We start from the raw sequence: 25,179 nt of genomic DNA on the forward strand, positions 1-25,179 counted from the left end.
ATGACTGTTTGATGAATGATTACAATCTCTCCACAGGGAGGGTCTCTTGACCTATTGTGTTACCAGGCGGATTGTGGCATTGTGTTTTGCGTGCTGTATGAAGCAATTTGCGAAGGAATATTATTATGTTAGATAATATTGATTGATAAAGCCATAAATGGCCATAAATCTAAATGCTCATGTTACTTGTTGAATGAGATATTTGTGTCTCATTAATACTATATTTTTTTCATTTTTAACTGATGGCCACTGAAAAAGTCAACAACTGGCCACTGATGCTACAATATTGTTCAATGTTACCTAACTGCCTGGTAGACATTAGAGAACTTCTATAAATTTGATTCAAGCCAGATTCGACTATTGAAGTCAATTTAGACCCTCCCAAATCAATTTGACCTGACTTGAAAGTGCTTCTATGGCCTTGAAAGGCTGTGGATGACATTTTTTTCCCCACCTCTATCTATCTATTAAAAATTCTCCCAATCTGAATCACCTAAAATTTTTATTCTATAGAATAGGAATTTTCCAAAAAGTTCAGGTTGGATTCTGATTCTGTATATTCAATTCACTCATCTCTACTACCCAGTAAATTTGGGGTCACAAAAAGTTTAAGGCATATTTCTTTAATTCAAATTTTTTTTTTTTTTTTTTCTGGCATACAGTCCTTAGAGTTTATCAGTTTTATCTATGAATCTTCCCATCTGTGTCTATGTATTTCTCTAGTTCTGTCTCTGGATCTACCTATGCATGACAGATAAGTTTTATCTGAAAATGGAAAGCTCACACAATCGGCCCCTCCATGACCAGTTTTCAGAATGAATTTAAGACATAGATTCTCTACAATAATGCAGAGTAAAATACTGTAGATTCTGTCCTCAGATTGCAGATTTTATGGATTATGTTATTAATTGTTATCAGGCTATTATTTTCATGTAGTCTCATAGCACTCACATCTAGCTATAATTGTTTCATGGAAATGGTTTGCTGAATTCATTTTCAATTGACCGTATTTGCTACCATTTTCATTGAAGCTAATCTGACATGTTATTTGTGTGTGTCATCAGACTAGTAACATTGTGGTGGCCCCTACTACAATGTCTAAAACAGAAATAGCCTCCTAATTTCAATTTCAGTTTCTCTAAGGAATTATGGGGGAATTCATCATTTGCGGTGGTTTTACATCTGTCTTTGCTTTATGAGGTTGCACCAAATTTATGAAATGGTGCACAGTAATAATATATTTGACACAAGTGCAATGTGGTGTGTGCCTATATCTGTAAAAGTATGTACACCAGGGGGTTGCCTGCCATGTAGATGTGACTTTTTAGCAACTTTTTAAAAATTTGTATATCATAAACGAGACTTGAAGGAGTTCTAATCTGAAATCCTGATCTACTTTTCACTCCACTTGTAAAAGTGTCGAGGCTCACCAAATGTCGCAAATATATGCACCAAATGTTGCACGAGGGCATCACTCAAAACTCTTTTACACCAAAAAAATGGCATAGCAGATTTGATGAATGACCCCCTTGGTTTACTTTTTGTAATCCCTGTAATCATAATAATGATGGGATCTTCACAGAATGGCAACGTGTAAACCCAGCCCTTCTCTCTATGGAGGAGCCTAGTAACTGAAGCGGTCATTATGCTTCCATATGAAAGGGGTCAGTGCCCAAGTTACAAAAATCGGTTGTTAGATTTGGACAGAAAAAAAGTTGAATTCAGATGAGTTTAACCTTTTTATACTACTGTACAGATTCTCAGGCAGGAAACTAATGTGTGGATACGCAAGAGACATTTATATGCAGGAAAACAGATCCATTTCTGAGAACCCTTTTAGTGTTACCAAGTTACGGAACATTGTTCTGAGCGAAGAGCTGTGAAATCACAGTGTAACTGGGCGTGCTTCACACCGCCAGAGTGTAAAATCCGAGCACATCTTTTAAAGCATTCTCTTCCATAATTTATTCTGTTTTGCATCACTGGTTGTTTATGCTGCTTTACAATTGTATTTCCGCTGTCCAAATAAAAATGAAAATAACTGCATGTGAACCAGGCGGGTGGCTAGTTACCATGAAATGGCAGATTATGAAAGGCAAAGGGTTGTGCTGAGAGGTGCTATGCATTTAGGGGAATTATCAGTATTACAATATATGCAATATACACTAGTCTGGTGTTTATTAAGCAACTTCCATGTTCATCTAATAAAATAAAATAAAAAATATTTTGTATAATAAGATTAATTGCTAGATATGTTGGAAATAACGATATTAGATAGGTAGATAGATATTAGATAGACATCAGATAGATAGGTAGATATATATTAGACAGATATTAGATAGATATTTATATAAATGATAGATAGATAGATAGATAGATCGATAGATAGATCGATAGATCGATAGATGATAGATAGATATGATAGATAGATCGATAGATAGATCGATAGATAGATCGATAGATAATAGATAGATAGATAGCGATGACTTAGATTAGTAAAAGACAGATGGTAGATAATAGGTAAATAGATAGATGATAGATAGACGATAGATAGATAGATAGATAGATAGATAGATAGAGATAGATGCGAGATATATAGATAGATAGATAGATATGATAGATAGACAGATAGATAGAGATGACTTACATTAGTAAAAGACAGATGGTAGATAATAGGTAAATAGATAGATAATAGATTAGATAGATAGATAGATAGATAGATAGGAGATAGATAGATAGATAGTTAGATAGGAGATATATTTTAGATATATAGATAAATAGATAGATAGGAGATAGATGTGAGATAGATAGATAGATATATAGATAGATAGATAGATAGATATGAGATAAATAAATTGATATTAGATATATGAGTACATAGATATTTGATAGACACCAAGCATACAGAATATACAGAAGAAGGAGCATTGATCCTATAAGTGTAATCTAAGGTACAAACATCTACTAATCCGCCTTATCCATAGCATCTCTGTGATTAGGCAGCAGTTCAGCCTCTACAAACACTACCCTAGTGACTATTTAGCATGATTCTTCCTTTGAAGCTTAGATTCTGCTCTTCTATTGCAGTTAATATGTAAACTAGTCAGACCAAGCTGTCTAAAACCTTTAGCCCTAGAAGAGAGGATTAAGCAAAGTTTTGCTGCAGTTCACAATTTAGTCCATGCCATGCTTGTAAAAATGTCTAAATGAATTGTACAGCGGATATTCTATCATCCTCCAAACTGCATGCATCTGAGATCCAAATCTACCGGGATATATGAAAGCTGTTTGTCAGATGAAACACCTGCTCATTAGTAAAATCTTCTACAGGTAGATTTGCTGGATGTGCAAACTTTGCCAATAGGAGCGAGTAAAACTTAGAGCGCATATAGGACTTTACGTATGATATGAGCTGCTGGACGGCTATGTAATGTGTCCTTATAATAAGAAAAGATATAAAACCGCAGTTCCAAATGACATATGTATAAGTTGTGTCCAATATACTTTGATATTTTGCAGCACAATCCCGGAAAGGTAGGTTACAGTATTATATGTGACCGATTGACTTTAACTACCAAAAAGGTTCCTAAAATCAATGCATTTAAATTTTTTAGATTGAAATTTTAGATGGCTAAGCAGAATATAATAAGCACAATCCAGTGACGAGGTACAGCACACACAGTGCCACCATGTCACATATAAAATGTATGCTTGTCAATAAAGTAAGATTGCCGCTCTGTGTAGGCATATACTGGTTAGTGTTCACTTACAATACAGTGAATAGTTCTAGCCTCACCTACACAGTAAATGAACATAAAAAAGTAACACAAACTAAAATGTATTAACTATACGCAGAGTTGGCCAGCAAAACAAATCAGCATTTTCTTTCCTTTTTTTGACATTTGGACATTAAATATATGTTTCTCTGAGTTTACGCTTCTACTTCTGTCCGTTTATTTTCTATATTATGTTTCCCTACCAGTGTTGGCTGGTAGGAGAAGAGAGACAATGTGGTTTAAGTTTAGGCAAGAAGGAGTTAAAGGCAACAAGCAGGAAAATGCTTAACAAATAAACACAGCTACAAAGTATAGGTCTGGAAGATAACATCATCACAAAGCTGCATCTGTCACTTACCATGTTGTTGACATCTGCTTTCATGGAAGATTCCAGTTTTAGTGGTTTTAATTTGCTCTCGTTTGGTTTAAATCACCCATAGCTCTGTTCTAACTTAGGACAGAAAGTTTTTCCATGTCTAGGAGTGTGTCACACAGAGGCTAAGCGTTCGGTGGAAAGCATATAGACTTCCAGCGTGGATTCCTTTTCTAGGCAGAAATGTTTGGAGAGCTCAACCTATTGAGGAGGGTTTGTTTTATTTGATACTGGGGTTGGATGGTAGCACCATTGAGAAACACATACTAATTACATCACAGGAGGGATGGGTGGAGTTCTAGCACTGTTCCTCTATGGGGGGGGGGGGGGGGTGTAGTGAAAGAGGAAGACAGATGGAGAAAACCAGCATAGGTGATGGTTTAGTAAATATACTGTTGGGAGAATGAGCTCATGTCAGCTACATAATCCCCAGTCGTCTGAGCCATATGCCTGTCAGGCCAGACACTGTTAATCTAATTTGCATTGCTTTTATTGCAGCAGCTAATGGGACATTTTACATAACTTTCTTTGATGATATCATAGTATATATGTTTGCTTGGCACTGTATTTTTGATGACATCACAGTTTATACGTTTGATACCACATAATACACCACTGATGTTTGCTGGTTAAATTACTTCTACTATATCACTTTTTTAACCCTATAACTGTGCTTAATAATGCTAAATTACTCATCATTACCCATTATAGTACTAATACAGTCTCCGGGACAGAACTGAGAACGGACTCACATCAAGAAAAGTCCTTGTCCTTGGTCCTTTTCCCGATGTCCTATTCACATGTGAATCTAATAGAATGCCATACAACCTAATTATGTTCAGGAGTGTGGAAGGAACCCAGTGTACTCAGAGGTGACCATCACAAATCCAGGGAGAACATACAAACTCACTGCAGATGTAGGTAGAAATTTTAAAGCAGGTAACATTTGTTCATGGTTAAAGGGAACTTCAGATTCATGCTGGCCCATGAAACCATGTCAGGCCCCATCATTACAAACACTGGGCATGAAAGAGGTGGGCCTGGGGAGAGGTGTCCTCTGCATGGCTCCCCTCTGGCATCTCCTCAGCTTGATTGAGAGGTCTCTACTGTCTCTCCAAATAGTGTGAACCTTTCAATCAAGCTAAGGCAGAAGGGAGGCGTTCTTCTGTAGGTAGAGGGGAACTTTTCCAGGGAGTTCACATCACCTCATGCCCAGATCTTTTTAAAACTATGTTTGCTTGGAAATACCATATAATACTAGAGCACTCTCTAAAGGGAAATGTGTGGATGTGGCTTCTGCAGATGAGAAAATACCTTTAGGCAGTGACAATATAAAAAAAATAAAAATTTAAACTGTGACTAATGTTTGCTTTATAAGTGATACTTTACATAAAATGACGAGTTGGTAATAGTGATAGGTTATATGACTGCTTGAGTGTAATAGAATAGGTTGCAGTACCAAGCACCATGGCCCTCCCTCATAAGCACAGGCTATTCCTCCTGTGTAAAGTAGTAAGAAGATGTTACGCTTTCATGTTTCTAAGGATTGATTACCAAAAACCATAATATGAACCAGCCATGCAAAGCCCAATAGATACAAAATTGAAGCTAAAGGCCCACATTTATTCCTCAGGTTGTGATTGAGTTTGCTGTAGTATTACATATGCCCCACATATGAGTGAAAAATAAAATTACTCTTTTCGAATGGCTGCTGACGTTCATTTTCATTGGTTTAAAATATACCATTGTAAACCAATGTGCAGCTGGCATCTACTCTTACTTCTCCCTGAATCTAATTTACTACTTTTTTTTAAACATTTTTTAAGTATTAAAACACAATAAAAAAAATATAAAAATGTGGCACTGACCTGCAGAATGAAGGAAACTGGTCAGTTTTACTACATGGGGAACAAAACCCATAAAACTGTGGTGAAATAGCATTTTTTTTTTCAACTCCACCTCATTGGAATTTTTTGTTTCCACTTCCCATTACATTGTATGCACTAGTAAATGTTGCCATACAACTTGTCCTGCAAAAAAACAGGCCCTCATATGTTTATGTGAATAGAAAATAAAAAGGTTATAGCTCCAGGAAGGCAGGGAGTGAAAAAACAAAAACACAAAAAACTGAAAATTGCAGCGTCCTGAAGAAGTTAACAGACTGGTACATAGGGGGAGAGACTCTTCCCATGACAGCTTACAATTTACAATAAATGGATAATAATACTGATAAAACCGAGAGCTCTCTCCTCTCTCTCTCTCTCTGAAGCAATTCTTTCTGTTTTGTGGTCCAAAAGAAGAATTTAAAAACAAGGTGTCATCAGAAAATGACCTGACACATTGAACATGGTGTTTGAGCTGCAGCTAGTATGTTACAGACCAGGTGGAGCTGACAAAATTAGTATATAGTTTTATAAGATTCTGTATAACTTGTATTTCCTTCATTTAAAATCCTGCTCATTCTGGGCTTTGAAGTCAAGAAGGCAGTCCACTAGAGGCCGGACCGGGGGCAAGGCCTAAGGGGAGGCCGGCATGATGGGGGTTTGGTTAAGGAGCCCCCCGTTCAGGGATTGGGTGATTTGAGTTTAGGGGGGTGCTCTTAAGGGGGTTATATAGGGGTGAGGGGAAGGAGGACAGACGCCATTTTATGGGTTTAGTTAGCTCAGGTAGCTGACCCAGCGCTGCAGGCATCCCCTTAATATCTTACCATGGCAATAAATGCAATAAATGCAGAACTGCTGCCGCGGCGAATTCCCGCGTATCAAGATGGCTGTAGGAGCAGCTTCAAGGGCTTTTAGGGGGGCAGCGGAGGCTTCAGCTTTGCCTCCGCTAACTTCTTGCCAGCCGCAGTGGACCAGGCAGCCAATGCGCCTCAGCCCTGACAAGCCTCCCAGAGTCCATCGCCGCATTAGGAGCCCATCCCGAGACCCTTCCCGTCGGCAGTTTGCGGCCCTGGCCCGCGCGCCTCAGCGGGGAAGGAATCCTCCAAGTAGGTGGGACTCACGGGGTGGCCGGCTCTCGGTCACCCCCTCCTCAGGCAGGCAGTGTGGAAGCGGGACCAGGAACGGCAGGCTCACCTCGGACTCCAGGAGGTGAGGGGACCCCCCAGCGGGAACAAAATTAAGTCCGGAACGGGGCTGCTGTGATCCAGGAGGTAGCAGGCCTTAGTCTTCTCAGGAGCAGCATTGTGCTGGCTCCGCCCCCTCCTTATTCATCTGGGAGCAGTGATTGTTACGTCCCTAGTGGTGGATCCGCTGGGGGACCTGCACTTGAAAATTGTAGCCGGGCCTCTGGTAGCAGTGGATGTTACGTCCCTAGTGGTGGCACAGCTAGGTGATCTGCATGGGATGATGTCTATTCAGGACCTTCAGGATCTGGATTTTGGATCTGCTGCTGATGGGAACACAGCACCCAGGCAGCCAGGTGAGATTGCTTGGGGATTTGTATTGCCTTTGGTAGCAGGTGGGGGGGAGTAGGCCCCCCTCAGCAGATTTAGGTAGGGTCTTGGGTCAGTTATTAGGTGGCCTGGCGGGTTTATTGTCAGGGTGGGGGGGTGGATGGGGGGTTGTCGCTGCCCACTTGGGGGGTGTTAGGGGTTCTGGGGGAGCTGCGGCAGGGACAAGTGGCAGATCAAGACCCAGGTGGGGGGCCCGGTGGAGGACGAGTCGGTTAAGGTAGATGATAGGGCAAAAGGGGAAGTTTACATGTGTTTTGAGGGACCGCTGAGAGCACATTTAAAGCAGGAGGTTAAAGAAAAAATTTGGAAAGGGGAGTATGTGGAAATTTTTTCCTTTCTTCCATAGTAAAATTTTTATTTGGACAGGGCCAAGAGGGATGATAGTAAAATAGAGGATGAGGAAAAGCGGCGGTATCGTTTGATCCCACGCACTTTTCCTAATTGGTTGTAGGCGTTTGCAATCTTGGCGAGTGTGATAAGTGACAAGACGCTGTTCTGTTACCTGGATGCCATTGGGGAAGCGTATCATGTGTATGGGGGTCAGGCGTGGCTCCGCTACGACGAGCAGTTGAGGCGGAAATCGGAAAGCGGTTCGGCCTAGCATTAGGTGGGACCATAAGGATATTGCATTATGGTTGAAGATCTCGGCCCTGGTTAGGTCAGGTCAGTCCTTTTGTGGGGAATCAGGGGATGCAGGCCAATCCGGTTTGGCGACTGCTTCATCTAAAGAATTGTGCTTCTTGTTCAACGAGAGGAGCTGTAAATTTGGAGCGAAATGGAAGTTTAAGCATAAGTGCTCCACGTGGTGGGGTGGTCATGGAGCCACACGTTGCTTTAGGGAAAATAGACAAAAGGGCAAGATAATAATAACAAAGGGGGAGACACGGTACGTTTGGAAAGGATGGAGCCATTTCTAAATAGGTATCCAGACAGAGCGGCTTTTTTGAGGGAGTTTTTGTTAGGTTTTTGGGTTTCCGTTTCGCCCGTCCGGTCCGGTTTTGGTGAAAAATTTAAAATCCGCTTTAAAGCATCCTGAGGTGGTTTCTGGGAAGTTAGACAAAGAAGTGAGGTTAGGTAGGATGGCAGGCCCCTTTGCGGAACCTCCTTTGAGTAATTTACGGTTGTCCCCGGTGGGGGGGTTCCAAAGAGGCAGGCGAATGCGTTTAGACTTATTCCCCACTTGTCATTTCCAAAGGGTTCGTCGGTCAATGACGACATTGATCCGCACATCTGTTCCGTGGTTTACGCCTCATTTGACACGCCAGATTGTGTGCATCTTTTGGGGTGTTTTTGGGAGGGCAGGTTTTTTGTCGAACGTTGTTTGCTGATGGGTTGCTCCCTATCATGTGCTTATTTTGAGAAGTTTCGCTCATTTTTGGAATGGGTGGTATGGTGTCAGATGCGGCAGGGTGTAAGTCCATTATCCATTACTTGGATGACTTCTTATGTATTGGCCCCCCAGGTTCAAGGGTTTGTTCGGTGTTGTTGCACACGTTGGTTACATTGTTTATTAGTTTTGGGGTACCGTTGGCGGTTGAGAAGACCGTAGTTCCAGCTACCGTCTTGGTTTTTTTGGGGATAGAAATTGACACTGTCAGCAGTGGCGTACACACAATCCATGGGGCCCCGGTGCGAAACTGATCTATGGGGCCCCCTCCCCGTCGCCCCCCCCCCCAACCTGCCTCCTAGCCCCCCCCCCACTACCTCCCCTACCAGTGGTGTAACTATAGTGCAAACATTTTTTTCAAAGAACCGGCAGATTTTTTTACTAAGGGCTCTTTCCGTACGGCTAATCCGCGGCATGACTGAGTGCCAAGCCCCATTCTAGACAGCAGAGACACAGAGCAGTGACATGATTGACTGTGATCTTTTTACTACAAAATCACGGTGACAACTTTATGTCTCTGTGATTTTGTAGTAAAGAGATCACAGAGAGGCACGGAGCATAATCAGTCATGTTAATGCTCTGTGTCTCTGCTGTCCGGAACGGGGCTTGGCTCTCATTTACGCAGCGGATTCCTCGCACGGGATCCGCTTGTGTTAAAGAGCCCTAAGCCCAATGCATGGCTACACTCACCTAGTCCTAATAAAATCTGGTCCTACCTCATCCAGGGTGTCGCTGGCGTCGGCGTGATGTCCGCTGGATCCAGAACAAGGTCCCTGTGGTGAGAAAAAAAGAATAATCACATAAGGAAGGGATGGTGACTGCCCCTGTGAAATCACCAGCTGGCCTGTAAGACTGAGCCATGCCAATGTGTAGCAGGGTAATCTAGGACATTTCCCCTAAGTGCAACCACACGGTACTAATGCCCACCTTGTGGCCCCTCACAGTAGTTATGCCCACCTTTGTTCCCGTCACAGTAATTATGCCCAGATATGTGCCCCCTCATAGTAGTTATGCCAAATATGTGTCCCCTTACAGTAGTAATGCCAGATTATGTGCCCCCTCACAGTATTAATGCCAGACTATGTGCCCCTCACCTAGTAACGCCAGATTATATGCCCCTTACAGTAGTAATGCTAGATTATGTGCCCCTCACAGTATTTATGCCCAGTTATGTGCCCCCTCAAAGTAAATATGCCCACATATGTGCCCCCTCAGAGTGGTTATGCCAGATTACGTGTCCTCTCACAGTAATAATGCCAGATTATGTGCCCCTTCACAGTATTTATGCCCGGTTATGTGCCCCCTCAAAGTAAATTTGCCCAGATATGTGTCCCCTCAGAGTGGTTATGCCAGATTATGTGCCCCTCACATTAGATATGCTCACATATGTGCCCCTCACATGCAGCGTTCAGCTGTCCGCCTGGCCGTGCGGAGGCGAGCGGATCCGTTCAGACTTACAATGTAAGTCAATGGGAACGGATCCGCTTGAAGATGAGCCCATATGGCTCAATCTTCAAGCGGATCCGTCCCCCATTGACTTTACATTGAACGTCTGAACGGATCCGCTCAGGCTGCTTTCACACTTAGAATTTTTTTCTAAGTTATTAATGCAGACGGATCCGTACTGAACGGAGCCTCCGTCTGCATTAATATGATCAGATCCGTTCAGAACGGATCCGATCAAACGCTAGTGTGAAAGTAGCCTTACATGCCCCGTCACAGTAGTTATGCCTTCATATGTGCCCCCTCATAGTTATGCCTTTATATGTGCCCCCTCACAGTAGTTATGCCACATTAGGTGCCCCCTCAAATTAGTTATGGCAGATTAGGTGCCCCTCAGTAGAGATGCCAACTTTTGTGCCCCCTCACTCTAGTTGTTCCCATCAATCCCCCCCCCCTCTGCCCCTCTGCCCCCTGCCTCTCTGCCCCTTTGCCCCCCTGCCCCCAGTCTGCAGCATTAGAAAAAAAAATTCTTACATACTTACCTTCTTCCCTGATGAGAGTAGGCAGCTTGCCGGGTTTTTAGGTCTCCTCCCACAGGCAGCAGCGCGATCTGGGGCCAGCAGGGGGAGCTCCTGAGCTCTGAAGATCAGTGAAGCAGGGAGCAGAGAGGTTTCCCTGCTTCACTATAGAAACGGAACTGCCGGCCGTGTGTGTGTGTGTGAGTGCGTGCCCCCCCCCCCCCTCCCTTACTTGACCCTCCGGCCCCCCCACCCCCCATATTATACATGTAATGGTGGCATGGAGCGCTCTGATGGGGCCCGAAATTGCCACTGTACTTCATGCCGGGCCCCACCAGAGCGCTCCATTACATGTGAGTACAGCGGGAGCCCTGCCAGCGGCCTGGGGGGGGGTCCACAGGCGGCCGGGCCCCCTGGAGTGCCGGGCCCGGTCGCAACTGCGACCCCTGCGACCCTGGTATGTACGCCACTGACTGTCAGGATGGAGTGTCAGTTGCCCTTGGATAAACTTATGGACCTGAAGAAGGAAGTGTCAAGAAAAATCCAGTTATGAGAGCTTCGATCCCTGCTAGGCAAGCTCAATTTTGCGTGCAGAATCATGCCTATGGGAAGGGTGTTTAGTCGGCGGTTGGCGGGTGTGTCTATGCCGCATCATTACGTGCGCTTGAGTAGCGAGTTGAGGGCGGATTTGCAGGTTTGGCGTGCCTTTTTAGAAGATTATAATGGGAGGTCAATAATGATCGGGGAGGTAAAAGATTCTTTTGATTTTAAGCTTTTTGCTGATGTAGCCAGGAGTTGGGGTTTTGGGGTGTATTGTGAGGGGCAGTGGTGTGCGGAAGCATGGCCAGACAGTTGGGTGACGAAGGGTTGGGTTAGGAATTTGGCCTTATTGGCGCTGTTTCCAATAGTGGAGGCAGTGATAATTTGGCGGTGGTTCAGGAGATTAACGGGTTATCGGCGGCGGCTCCTATGGTGGTTAAGTTGTTACAGCGTTTGGTGCGGGAATGCTTATTTTTGAATGCATGGGTGGTAGCGGTGCATATACCAAGGGTTGAGAATTCTATTGCTGACGCACTCTCATTCACAGTGGGAGCGTTTTCAGCAGCTGGCCCTAGAAGCGGAGGAAGTCAGGCTGGGGTGCCCGGGTTGCCTTTGGGATCTGTTGGAAGGACGGTAGCAGGGCTCATCCACTTGTCTCTGGCGCCTGGTATGTGGGATACTTATGTTAAGGCGTGGCGTTGCTGGGAGGAATGGTGTGATAGGCTTGGGACCTGTGAAGGTGACTTTGAGTTCCTGTTATTGCTTTTCTTAGGCCACTGTAGGGAGGAGGGATGGTCGCTGTCAAAAATAAATAGGTATGTGGCGGGACTTGCATTTGGTTTTAAGTTACGCAAGAAGGTTGACTTTACCAAGTCTTTTTTCGTTAGTCGCGTATTAAAAGGGTGGCGGCGGCGGTTGCGAGCAGATAAGGACGGGAGGCATCCCGTCTCTTTTGCGTTGCTTTTGGGATTAGGGGAGCAGTTACAGGATGTCTGCAGCTTGTCTGGGGAGACAAGGCTGTTCCGTTTAGCTTTTTCTTTGCCATTTTTTGGGGCCATGCGGTTGGGGGTGCTAGTTTCACCCACGGTCAGGCGAACAAGGGGGTTGCTTGCAGAGGACGTTAAGTTGTTAGGAGATAGGATGGAGTTTTTCATCCGCCGGTCGAAGACGGATGTGGAGGGAAAAGGGTGCACAGTCGTGCTTTACGAGATCCTGAGGTGTCTCATGTGCCCGGTCTCATGTGCCCGGTTGGACGGCAAAAAAAAAAAACTGAGGTCTTGCCGTTGTTGGTCCATGCAGACGGTTCCTTTTTAGCCCATTTTCATTTCACAGCGATTTTTCGGAGGTGTTTGGATCAGTTGGGGGTGGGGAGCTCCGGGTATGCCAGCCACTTGTTTCGAATAGGGGCGGAGGCAAAGCGTTTAGGGCTGGGGGATGACATGATTAAAAAGATTGGGCGTTGGGAGTCAATCAGATTCAAGTCATATGTTTGGCCGGTAAAATTGTAGGGCAGCTCCGCGGTGTTCTCCTTGCGTTAATCCTTGTATTCTGTTGTTCTTTTGTTATGGTTGGTGCGGACCTGTTTTTGCTCCTTGTTTCTTTTCTTCTTTCATTGCAGGCGCAGAATCTGCATTGGTGTGGATCCTGGGACACTCCTTTGTATTTTGGGGAGCATTGCGGGCGTCGATTAGACCTGACAGTCAGCAGCTGGGCATTGCTCGATCTGATGCAGTGATAAGGTGGCTTGGGTGCAGGGGTATGGGTTGGGGCAGTGTAATGGCAGAATTTCACCGTTTTGTTAAGCTAGATAAGGCCCCAGATATACTGGTGTTACATGTGGGAGGAAACGACTTGGGGGCACGCCGTTCAGGGAAATTGGTGAGGGATATCAAGTTTGATATGCTTAGGTTGCGGGTTTTGTTCCCAAGGTTGGTGACCGTATGGTCCGACATAGTCCCGCTGAAGGTATGACGCGGGGCTAGATCAGTCGAGGCGGTGAATAGGGCCCGCATAAAAGTCAATAGGGCGATTGGGCGTTTTATGGCGGGCCCTATGTGAATTTAGAGAATGGTCTTGGTGGTTTTTGGCGGGACGATGGAGTTCATCTCAATGCAGTCGCCATTGATATGTGGTGTCTGGTCCTGCAAGAGGGGACTTAAGACAGCGCTGGGTGTGTGGAGGGACGCGCGGTCTTAAGGTGATTAAGACCGTTCCTTGGTGGCAGGGGGAGGTCCTTGGGGTTGGAAATAAGGTGTGGTAAGAAGGAGGGTAGAACTCCACGGTTGGGGCTGGACTCCCATGGTTGGTGGTTGCTTATGGAGGTGTTAAGGGGCCATCAGTGGTGCTCATCGGCTGGGGGCAAGATCGCCTACCCCGGACGGGGTTATCATAGTTTGGGGCTTCAAGGACCTTATCCTGTATGTTTATGTTATACATATGGGGAATGGGTTGTTGTTCATATGCTGTTGCAAATGGGTTAAGGGGAATATTTATGTTATTTGTTTAAAAATGTATATGGAAAATAAAGCGGCTGCTCATTGAGATAGGTGGGAGGGGTTTCATTTTAAGCCGGGTTACATTTGGGTCCAGTAAGTAAAACAGGGGGTGCGAGTGAAAGTTACCAATACCACAATCATGTCAGTGATTGACAGCTATTTCTGCACCTGTCCAGCCTGCCCTGACCCATTGCTTGTTTGAATTCGCTTCTGCCTCATCCTTCAGACCTGCACTGTTGCTCCTGGTTACCACTAAGCCTGCTGACTATGTCTGTACTTCTGGTACCTTTATTGGTACCCCATGGTTCTCCTGGACCAGCTACCTCGTGTGCTAATCTACCTCAAAAGATAGCGGCCTGTTGTTCCCCTCAGGAAAGTCTATCCCCACCATCACGGGTACTGTGAAGAATGAGGGGTTCACTTAGACAACTTTCTTAGAGGAGTTTGGTCACGTGGCACAGTGGTTTCATACTCTGTGATTCGCAACAGGCGGCCTTCACTCTGGGCTGTACAGTAATGGGAGGGGCACACATTTAGAAGCCTCTTCTGGAGTCTACACTAATGTATCAGTCTGGTCTGATTATTGTATAAATGTAGGGGTCTGGTATGGAGTTTGCATTAATTTAGAGGTCTATTTTGGGGTTTGACTTAATTTAGGGATCTTGTCTGGGGTCTTAGTTATTTTAGGGTTTTGTTTAGGGTCTTAAATTTCACTACCATGGGGAACAGCCAAAAACCTAAGGTCTTAAGCCAGCATTTGTATAGACATCTAGTGAATTGTCATTGCTAATTCATTATAGGCCACACTTCTAACACAAAGCTCTATATTAAATTCATTTTCCAAACAAATAGCAGTTCAATAACTTCCCGTGGAACTTTTCATGATAAGTGTGAAGGTCGATTCATTGGCCTGTATTTGTGGGAGGGGCTGGCAGCTCACTTATACCCAGCTAACGCCTCACCCTGAGGCTGACGTTCCATTGCAACATATCCTGTTTGGTTCTGAGTCAGCACGATTGAGTCTCGTACCTCTGCAGGATCTGTCCCAGCCAGGGGTGAGGAGTCTGCTATGGAGGTTGTCCCAGCTTCGGGTAAGTATATGCTGCGCGCTCGTGCAGCCCGTCCACTTCACAGTCCGGCCGGCGGTGTTTCAGCTCCTTCGGTAAGGTGGAGCGGCACACTGCACTGGAGCGGTCTGCCCGGTAGCCCACGCTTTGGTTACCCACACGGCAGCGCAACTAGGATGCAGGAGCCACCGTGCCTCACGCAAGGGTGGGGATGAAGTGTGCCCCACTATACGGTATCATCAGCTACGCTGATTCCTGCTGTACGATGTTTGTTTTGGCGGGACTGTGCGGTCTACTTGTGCTGCGCACTGGGGGCATAAGTAGATTGCGCCTTCCAGTCAGTGACATAACATACAAAAATGTTTTACACATGTGCTGGGGGGCATGTGTTTGCTGCTAAAGTTTGTGCACACATCAGACATATAAATGGGGATTGATGGCCTGCCCCTATACGTTATGCCACCATGCGCTCTGCTACTATGTTCTCTGTCATTTCGTGCTCGGCAGGCATCTGAACGCCGCAGTCGCTTACATGCACTACGGCCCACTCCTGGGTAACCCGTGGCCCCCTACCACTCAGCAGGGGCTGGCAGTTTGTCAGGTGTTATCTGCTAGCCACCACTGCCTGCGGCTATAGCCTGCCATCGACTGTTCTGTCACCGATCTCAGCAGCTGCACTTTACTATAATCAGTTGGCGTAGTCATAGTGCACCTTTTCTCCTTTCACATCACCTTTCAGTTGTCCTTTTCAACTAGCTGTCATCCTGTACAGCGTGGGTGTAGGCTGAATGTAGAAAAAATATATATAAATATATATATATACATACACAGAATATATATATATATATATATATATATATATATATAGGGGTACAGGTGCACTTAAGGTAATCAGGAACTCCAAAGCTCTCGGGTTGCACATGCATGGCTCATGTTACGCATGGGTTCCTCATCACATCTCAGAGTTCGCTGTTTGTCGCCCCTCAGTCTGTTATCGGTGCGTTACCTTGGTAAGACATGTTTGCCAGCATTGAACGAAAGATTGCATACCTGACACTTCATTCAGGTTTGGCGATCCGTTCCACATTTGTTATTTTGCATAGCACGCAGTCACCTGGGGTCATCAACATGTTCACCCCTCACAGGCTTCCTCAGCATGTCACAGGCACAGGCCCATCCAGAAAAAAAAGAAAAATTTATATATATGGGGGTACAGGTGAATCTTAAGGTAATCAGGAACTCCAGAGCTCTAGGGTTGCACGTCCATGGCTCAAGCTACGCATGGGTTCCTCAACATGTCTCAGGGTTCGCTGTTTGTCGCCCCTCAGTCTGTTATCGGTGCATTTCCTTGGTAGGACCCGTTTGCCAGCATTGAATGAAAGATTGCATACCTGACACGTCATTCAGGTTCGGCGATCTGTTCCACATTTGTTATTTTGCATAGCACGCAGTCACCTGGGGTCATGAACATGTTTAAAATAAAACGCTTATTTACACTCGTGCCTCCAAGGCCATCATAACAATGAATTTGTTGATTTCCTGGTCGCAGGTTTCGAAGCAGGTTTCCACACAGTTCTAATCACGCTGCCTGAAGCCAAGTATGAGTGTAAAAACGTACAATCCGCGGTGAGAGTCCCCACAACAGTGGACAGGTTGATAGAGGCTGAATTAGAGAAAGGGTTCCTCATAGGCCCCTTTTCGGTTCCCCCATTCGACCACTGGCGGGTCAACCCGGTGGGGTTAGTCACAGGTAAATTCAGCAAGAAGGAGTGCCTGGTCTATGACCTTTCAGCCCCGCATGCCTCTCATGTTTCCAGCCTCAATTCCCTCATCCCATCTGAAGAAGTGAGTATGAAGTATTTGTCCATAGGTCAGGCCATAGCCATCATCATGCTGGCAGGGCCTGGGGCTCATCTGTCCAAGGCAGACATATCAGATGACTTCAAACTACTTCCCATCATGTCTGCGCTCTGGCAGGGGCATGGTATCAAATGGAAGAACCTGTATTATTTTTCCACTAAACTGACTTTTGGCTCCAAGAGTAGCCCCTGGCTATTTGACCAGTTCTCTCAGGCCCTGCACAGGGTGTTGGAAGTCAAGTTTAACTGCAGTCACGTTATTCACTATCTGGATGACTTTCTGCTGATTGAATACCCAGGGCGCACACCCCAGGATCTGGACACCCTACGAGTAGTTTTTCCCAGCTAGGCGTGCCAGTGTCGCCTAAGAAAATTGAAGGCCCATCCATGGTGATCACTTTCCTGGGTATCCTACTAGACTCCGTCAACATGTTAGCCAGTTTACCGGAAGATAAACTGATCCGGATCAGGGAAGTCATACACAGATTCACAGTCACAAGAGCGGATTTACAGTCGTTGCTAGGGATGCTAAACTTCGCCATGCGCATTATTCCACAGGGAAGATCATTAATTTCCCATCTTTTATCTTTTCTTCCCGCGGCTCCACAGCAGCACAGCCCAACGTTCAGCTAGACCAGGGATCAGCAACCTCCGGCACTCCAGCTGTTGTCAAACTACGACTCCCAGCATGCTCCATTCACTTCTCTGGGAGTCCTGAGAACAGCCAAGGATCTGTGCATGCTGGGAGTTGTAGTTTCACCACAGCTGGAGTGCCAAAGGTTGCTGATCCCTGAGCTAGACGCTCAGGCTTTAGCAGATCTAGTCATGTGGGATCAGTTCCTGAGCCACTGGAATGGGATCTCCTTTTTCATCCCCTCAGCTACCAGTTCATCTCCTGTGTTTTTTTTCCAATGCTTCTTCCAGTATAGTTTTTTTATTTTTGAAAATTCTCTTTTTATTGAGCATCATAAAAGTACATAATAAAAAAACTCAGGTATGACATGATCCTCCGAATGCGAGGATATCCAATGTATGGCATATACAAGATACAGAATATACACAGAGCAAATATATATCAGCAGGTACCAAGCTTTGCAGGTAAGTTGTGGGGGAGGTTTTTTACATATAGACTAAGGGGACTAGCAACCTTTTCTGCATATATCGGGTATATTATCAACCTTATATGTCTCGATCAACATTTGTAGAATGAGATAATAGAGGACCAAATAGGGGAAGTAGGTTTGCGATCAAGGAGGAATTTTTTTTAAAAAAGGGTGGGAGGGTAGGGGGGGGGGGAAGGGAGAGGGATGTTGGGCGCTGCAGATTCTAACAGAGTAGATACTTATGCGTAATGTGTCAGATGTTGGCATTGTTTTGTGGGGTGGAGACCGTGTGTCGTCCTCATCTGGGATCTTGATAAGAGTTCCACAATAGGGCTATCTATCTATAGGTTTAACTATCACCATCCACAATGGAGGAGGTCCAGCATTCTCAGTTAAAAGGGAGGGGGGGTTAGGAAAAGTTATCTTCTGGGATATATATTAGGAACTCTATCATGGGAGTCGCCATCCATAATTACCTTAGGGTCAAAATCCCCGATATGTTTTCCATGGGCCCCATGTTTTCAGAAAACAAGGCCTGGAATGGGATTCCCAATGAGCCAGCTCCTCGAATTGGTACAACTGGTCCACTTTCTCTGTCCAAGATGACAGAGAGGGGGCTGCTCTGTTTTTCCACATGAAAGGGATAAGCAGCTTTGCCGCTGTCAATAGCATAGTAGGCAGGTTGTGCCGGAGCGGTGTGAAGTCCGTCGACGGACACCAGAGAAGGATCAGCTTAGGGTTTAAAGACATAGTTAAGAGAAAAATTTGGATTATAACACTCTCAATCTCAGACCAGAATGGTTGAATCACGGGGCAATCCCACCAAATCTGAGAAAGGGTCCCAACTCCTTGACTACATCTCCAACATACCTCTGGGATTTCTGGGTTCAACCTATGGAGGAACACAGGAGTCTTGTACCACCTCGTAAGGAGTTTGTACGAATTCTCTTGTATCTTAATACATCTACTGAAACCATGAGAGTGGGCAAGTATAAACGCTTTTTCAGGTTCTGAGATGCTAGTTCCCAGTTCCTTTTCCCATGCATCAAGGAAGTAAAGGTTGGAGTGCGTTGTGGACAAAATAGTTTTGTATGTAAGAGACAGCAATTGTTTGGGCATTTTGTCTATCACAGTTAATTTCTCAAGCCAAGTAGGATTACCTCCGGTCAGATCAGGTAGTACCAAGCGCCTAACATCTCTGCGGAAATTCAACAGATGTAAAAAGGGTGCTTCTAGAACTTTCGGAAGGTTAAAAAACCTATCCCAGTCTAGTCTCCCGTCTGGTCTAAGAATTTCTCTTATCTGAACCTTTGTCAGCATAGACCACACTCCAGAGGGCTCAAGGACCTGAGGATAAAGATACGTCTGAAGGCAAGCTAAGGGGGTGTTGGGAAGAGGGAAGTTAATTTCTTTGGTTTTGTAAAAGGAGGGCCACAATTTCAAGAGTCCTTTAGTCAGGAGGGAAGTGGGAGTGGTGTTGGCGATTTCTGAGTATATCCCCCAAAGGATTAACTTTTCTCCTGCTGTCAGGAGATGTTTTTCTAAATCAGTGCAAAGGTTAAGGTGGTGAGGCGTGATTAGGGCAATGGCTCTGGACACCTGTGTTGTAGTATGTAAGCATATCGGGGAGCCCAAAACCTCCAAATCTCTTTTCTCTCGTAAGGATGGAATAGGCGATTCTAGGTGATTTCCCCTCCCCTAGGAATGAGGTAAAGAGTTTACGAACCTCTGAGAAGTATGAAAGGGGAAGCCATATAGGTAGGGTCTGTAGAAGGTAGAGGAATTTGAGTACTATATATGTCTTCAAAAAGTTTTTCCTCCAATCCATGAAATAAATGGGATTTTAATGGTTCTAAGTGGAGCCCTTACTGCCTGTAAAAGGGGAATATAATTCAAAGCCATCAGCTCTTTCGGGTTCGCCGAGATCTGTAATCCTAAATATTGGATGCTTTTTGTCGCCCAGGTAAAAGGGGTAGTGCGTTTAAGTGTTTAAATAGAGGAAGGATGACGGGAAATATTTAGTGCTTCTGACTAAATTAGATATGAAGCCGAAATCCCTGAAGATGTCTACAAGTATTGGGAAGGAAATTAATGGATTGGAGGATAGAATAAGATCATCTGCAAATGCTACTGTCAAGTGGTTATGTGTGTCTACAGTGATCCCCTTAATGTGTGGGTCTTGTCTGATCCTCCGCAGGAGTGTCTCCATGACTATGATGAATAGAGCCAGGGATAGGGAGCAACCTTGTCGAGTGCCATTCCGTATCTAGAACGGATGGGACAGAGTACCATTGATTTTGACCCTGGCAGATGGGTTGGTATATAGGGAAAAGATGGCTGTAACGAATATCTGCAGGATGCCAAATCTTAGCAAAGCAGACTTCATAAAAGGCCAGTTTACTCTATCAAACGCTTTCTCAGCGTCAGTGCCAAGAGATTAGTCGAACTACTGTAAGCGGTCAGTGTTTTCTTTACCCTGTCTGCCATAGACAATACCCACTTGTTCACCGCTAATGATATAGGGAAGTGCCTTTTGGAGTCGTTGGGCTAAAATCTTCGCCCACCACTTGACATCAGCATTTAGCAGCGAAATTGGGCAGTAATTTCTGCAATCTAGGGGGTCTTTTTTCTCTTTATGTATAACAGTAATATGGGCTTCTAGGGCTTGGGATGGGAGTTTGTTACCTTGGAGAAGGGAGTTGCACATGTTATGGAACTGTGGGGTTAGGATGTCATTAAAAGCTTTATATTACTGAATGGGGAGGCCATCTGGTCCGGGGCTCTTACCTATTGGTATAGATGCTAGGACACTCCGTAATTTATCTTCAGAGATAGCTGTAATCAGTTGCTCTACCTCTTCTTGTGGGAGTGTAGGTAGTTGCAGGGAGGAAAGGAAATTATTTGTGGCTGAGGCTACAGAGTTAGGAGACGATGCTTCTGGGGGGGGGGGGGGGGATGTTATAGAGGGCTGCATAGAATTGTTGGAAAGCTTTTGCTATATCTGAGGTGGATTTAGAGATACCACCGTTGGAGTCTCTGATTGCAGAGATGAAGGAGTCAGAATGCTGCTTTTTCACCCATGCGGTCATTAATTTATTACCCCGATCACCATGGGCATATGCCTTAAATTTGGCCCGAAGTAGTGTTTTTGCTGAAGTAATATTAAGCATATTCTTAAGATTGGTGCGCAGTTTTGTAAGTTCCAGGGCTGTAGCCTCTGCGTGGGATTTTTTTATATTTTGTTTCCATCTTGGCAATGCTGGCCAATAGAGAGTCTAACGCTGCTAAACGTTGTTTTTATATTCTGGAACTGAGGACTATGAATTTCCCCCAAATTACATTTTTGTGGGCTTCCCACAGAATGGTGGGGGAAATTTGGGGTGTGGAATTTGCGTTTCATTGAGACGCCAGCTCCATTCCTTCCGTGGGAGACCATTCAAGGATATGGTAAAGAAGATTGGTGCGTGATCAGTTAGAGTGATGCTCCCTATTTTTGCTGACTCCACAGCCGTTAGATGGGGAATGATAGAAAGAGGTAGTCTAATCTGTGGTGGGGGGAGCTAGTATGTGAGAAAAAGGTGTAATCCAATGTGGAGGGGTTTAGAGTGCTCAAACATCACCTGAAGGTCCTTTAAAGCCCTCTGGAGCCTGCCAAGTAATTTGTAAGTGATTCTGGATTGTTTGGTGGAGGAGTCCAGTGAGGGCTCCAAGGGGAGATTGAAATCTCCACCTAGAATAACAACACCCTCTTTAACAGAAGAGAGCAATTTGAGGGTCTGAACGAGCCACTGCGCCTGGTGTTTATTAGGGGCATATAACAGTGACTTGGGTACCTGCAATTGTACCCTTGACAAAAAGGTATCGACCTTCAGGGTCTGTTATGCTAGATGAATGCAAAAAGGGGATTTGCTTAAGAATAGCAATGCTAACGCCTATGCTGGCAGAGGAATGGGTACTATGATACCATTGGGAGTAGTGTTTGGAGGGGAGATGTGGTACCTTATCAGTCTTAAAATGCAATTCTTGGATGAACACGACTGCCACCTTGTCCTTGCGCAGGAGTGAGATAACTTGAAAGAGTTTGCGTGGCTCGTTCAGACCTCTGGCGTTCAATGATGCCACTACTACAGTTGCCATAATGGAACATGAACATAATGATAGTTAGTACATGAGCATAAAAATAAAGTAGGTATAGGGCAAGAGTAAGGTGCAAGGATATCAGCTACGAGTCGGGTAGCTCGGGGAGGGGGGCACTCTAACAAGCACCTGCGGGGTGTAACCACATTCCTAATTACAACCCAATGGGGATTCTTTTCAGATGGGGGGGACTTGTAGAGCATCCGAGGGCCAAATAAAATCCATCAGGAGGGGGAATAAAAACAGGTTATCAGACTGGCCATAATCCTATTATAAAGTATACTGGTATACCATTATTAGAACAATCAGAGAACAAAGAACTAAAAAGTACACTAAACCATGGCGATGATGATGATGATGGTCCCTCTGGCGGGGACCTGGGATATAGCTAAACTGCGAGGGTAACAGGATCCGGTTTTAACAGCCGACCGGACTTAAACCAGATTAGGGAGGTGGGGACGTATTTCGGCCTAGACCAAGAAGGCACTTACGGTAAGTACAGTCCCGTTCTGAAGGTGAGTCTGACTTTAGATGTAAACTAGTAGAAAATTATAGAAACCAGTAAAAGAAAAACTTGTACAGACGGGTCACTAAATAGGTGCTGCCACAGCTTCAGGGATGAGAGCGTCCCACATATGAATATGAGGTAACATTGCAACTTCAGGTTTTGGCTTGGCGAGCGCTCCTGCGGCTGGCTCTCTCCGTTTTACCTGGGGAGACCAGGTGCCATGTTTTCCGCTGTAGAGGTGAAGGGAGCGGATCTCCGTGGTCCACGGGCATCCAGGACGGGAGGTCTATGGGCGAGATGCCTAGAGGATCCCAGGATGCGCGTAGGTCTGAGGGGGATCTGATGATTATCTGTTTACCATTCTTTGAAATGGCTAGGCCGAATGGGTACAGCCAGCGGAAAGGGGTGTTAAAGGCTTTAAGTGCTTCTAAGAGGGGCCGCAACAATCTGCGCTTCGCCAACGTGGAAGCTGCTAGGTCTTAAAATACCCGCAAATAGGATTCTTCATACCTGAGCTGGGGAGCTTCTCTGCTACTTCTCAACAGGGCCGCGGTGTCCACAAAGCTAAGAAGGCCACAGATGACGTCTCTTGGCGGTTCGTTCGCCTTGGGTTTCGGGCGGAGGGCTCTGTGGATTCTCTCGATCACGATTGAGGCAGCTCTGTCCGGACCCAGCAGCAAGCTAAAGATTTGTCTTGCGGCGCCTGGTAGTGCTTTCGGGGCCAATGATTCAGGTAAGCCCCTTAGCCGCAGGTTCCGCCTGCGGCTGCGGTTTTCTTGGTCTTCCAGCCATAAGAGGAGTTCATTAAGAAGATCTTTGTGGGACTGTAGCACTGCTTTGGTCTCTGCCCCGAATTGTAGGATTTCTTCCTGGGTGCTTTCAAGCGCCACAACTCTATGACCCAGGTGCTTCAAGTCCTCTTTGATCTCGGACAAGTCTTGTTTCAGGGGCGAGAGCGCAGACTCTAGGACATCCTTGAGGATCGCTTGGGACACCAGAAGATATTTTTGAGTACGATTTCCCTCCGAGACATCGGACACCCTGCCCGTCTCTAAGAGATCATCAGCGTCAGTGTAGCAGGCTTTTTCCGGCGCCATATTGGCCTTAGCTTCCTGCGGTAGAGCAGTTCCTCTTCTAAGGAATTTCTCCAAGTCAGGCTGTTTAGTCTGGCTGGGGTGATATCTCCAGTGTCCTTGGACTTTCCTCTGATAGTTTTCCCCATATTGAGCTGGAGGGAGAGCAATAGTTAGAGTTAGATAGACAGATATTTCAGGAGCTCAGACACATGCGGCCATTCAGCAGCTCGGTCAAGCTCCGCCTCCCTCCAGTATAGGTTTTGCAGCCAATTCTGGCACCCACTGGCTGGCCGGTACATGGCCAGAGGAAGTCAGACAGATCCCGGAGTTTCTCACGTCTTCAGCCTTGCTTGAACTATACCCCATAGTGGCCGCAGCGTACGTATGGGGTAGTTCATGGTCCAATTCCACAGTCACGATAGTCTCCGATAATGCAGCTACGGTGGATATTTAACGACAGGTAGATCATAATCCCCACTAGTCATGTCCTTCACCAGGAGACTAGTTTGGTTCTTGTTACGGTGAAATTTCCACTATTGCTGTTCCCATTTCAGGGGTACCCAGAATGTGGTGGCTGATGCTCTGTCACAGGCTATTGGCGCCATGATACTGGCACATGGAGGTGGGAGGAAAGAGACACTTGATACTGGCACATTAGGGGGCAGGGGGAGAGGATGGCACTATAATATTGGCACATGGGGGGCAAGAAATGGATATTAATCATGAGGTGCAGAAATGTGAAATGATGGTGAGGGGCAAGAAATGGATATGAATCATGAGGGGCAGAAGTGTGAAATGATGGGGGGGCAAGAAATAGACATGAATCATGAGGGGCAGAAATGTGAAATGATGGGGGGCAAAAAAATTGATATGAATCATGAGGGGCAGAAATGTGAAATGATGGGGGGGCCAAAAAATTTATATGAATCACGAGGGGCAGAAATGTGAAATGATGGGGGGCAAGAAATGGATATGAATCATGAGGGGCAGAAATGTGAAATGATGGGGGGGGCAAGAAATGGACATGAATTATGAGGGGCAGAAATGTGAAATGATGGGGGGGCAAGAAATGGACATGAATCATGAGGGGCAGAATTGTGAAATGATGGGGGGGCAAGAAATGGATATGAATCATGAGGGGCAGAAGTGTGAAATGATGGGGGGGGGGGCAAGAAATGGATATGAATCATGAGGGGCAGAAATGTGAAATGATGGGGGGAGGCGCCAAAATGTAGATTCACTTGTGTTGACAAAAATCCTTGCACCAGCCCTGAGGCAGGTAGAGGGTACCATGTCTCCAAGCCCACGCGTCACAGGCAAGCCATGACCACAAATACTGATTTGATGCTTTGGGGAAAAAGTTGGAAAATCTAAACTACTATGAAACATGTTATTAGTAACTTTAAAAATGTAATGCTTTTATTTATAACATCACATAGA

The 25,179-nt window shown here is 45.4% G+C and overlaps 1 protein-coding gene across 1 annotated transcript in view; it reads right to left on the minus strand.

The window, feature by feature from the left end:
* LOC122926662 (netrin-1-like) overlaps positions 1–4,352 on the minus strand; it is a 143,207-nt gene extending 138,855 nt beyond the window's left edge. The window contains exon 1 of the mRNA XM_044278106.1: positions 4,135–4,352. The gene's annotated coding sequence lies outside the window, so the exon portion shown is untranslated. The remainder of the gene's footprint in view (positions 1–4,134) is intronic.
* Between the last annotated feature and the right edge of the window lie 20,827 nt (positions 4,353–25,179).

This window comes from Bufo gargarizans, chromosome 2 (assembly GCF_014858855.1).
Source record: "Bufo gargarizans isolate SCDJY-AF-19 chromosome 2, ASM1485885v1, whole genome shotgun sequence".
Lineage (NCBI taxonomy): Eukaryota > Metazoa > Chordata > Amphibia > Anura > Bufonidae > Bufo > Bufo gargarizans.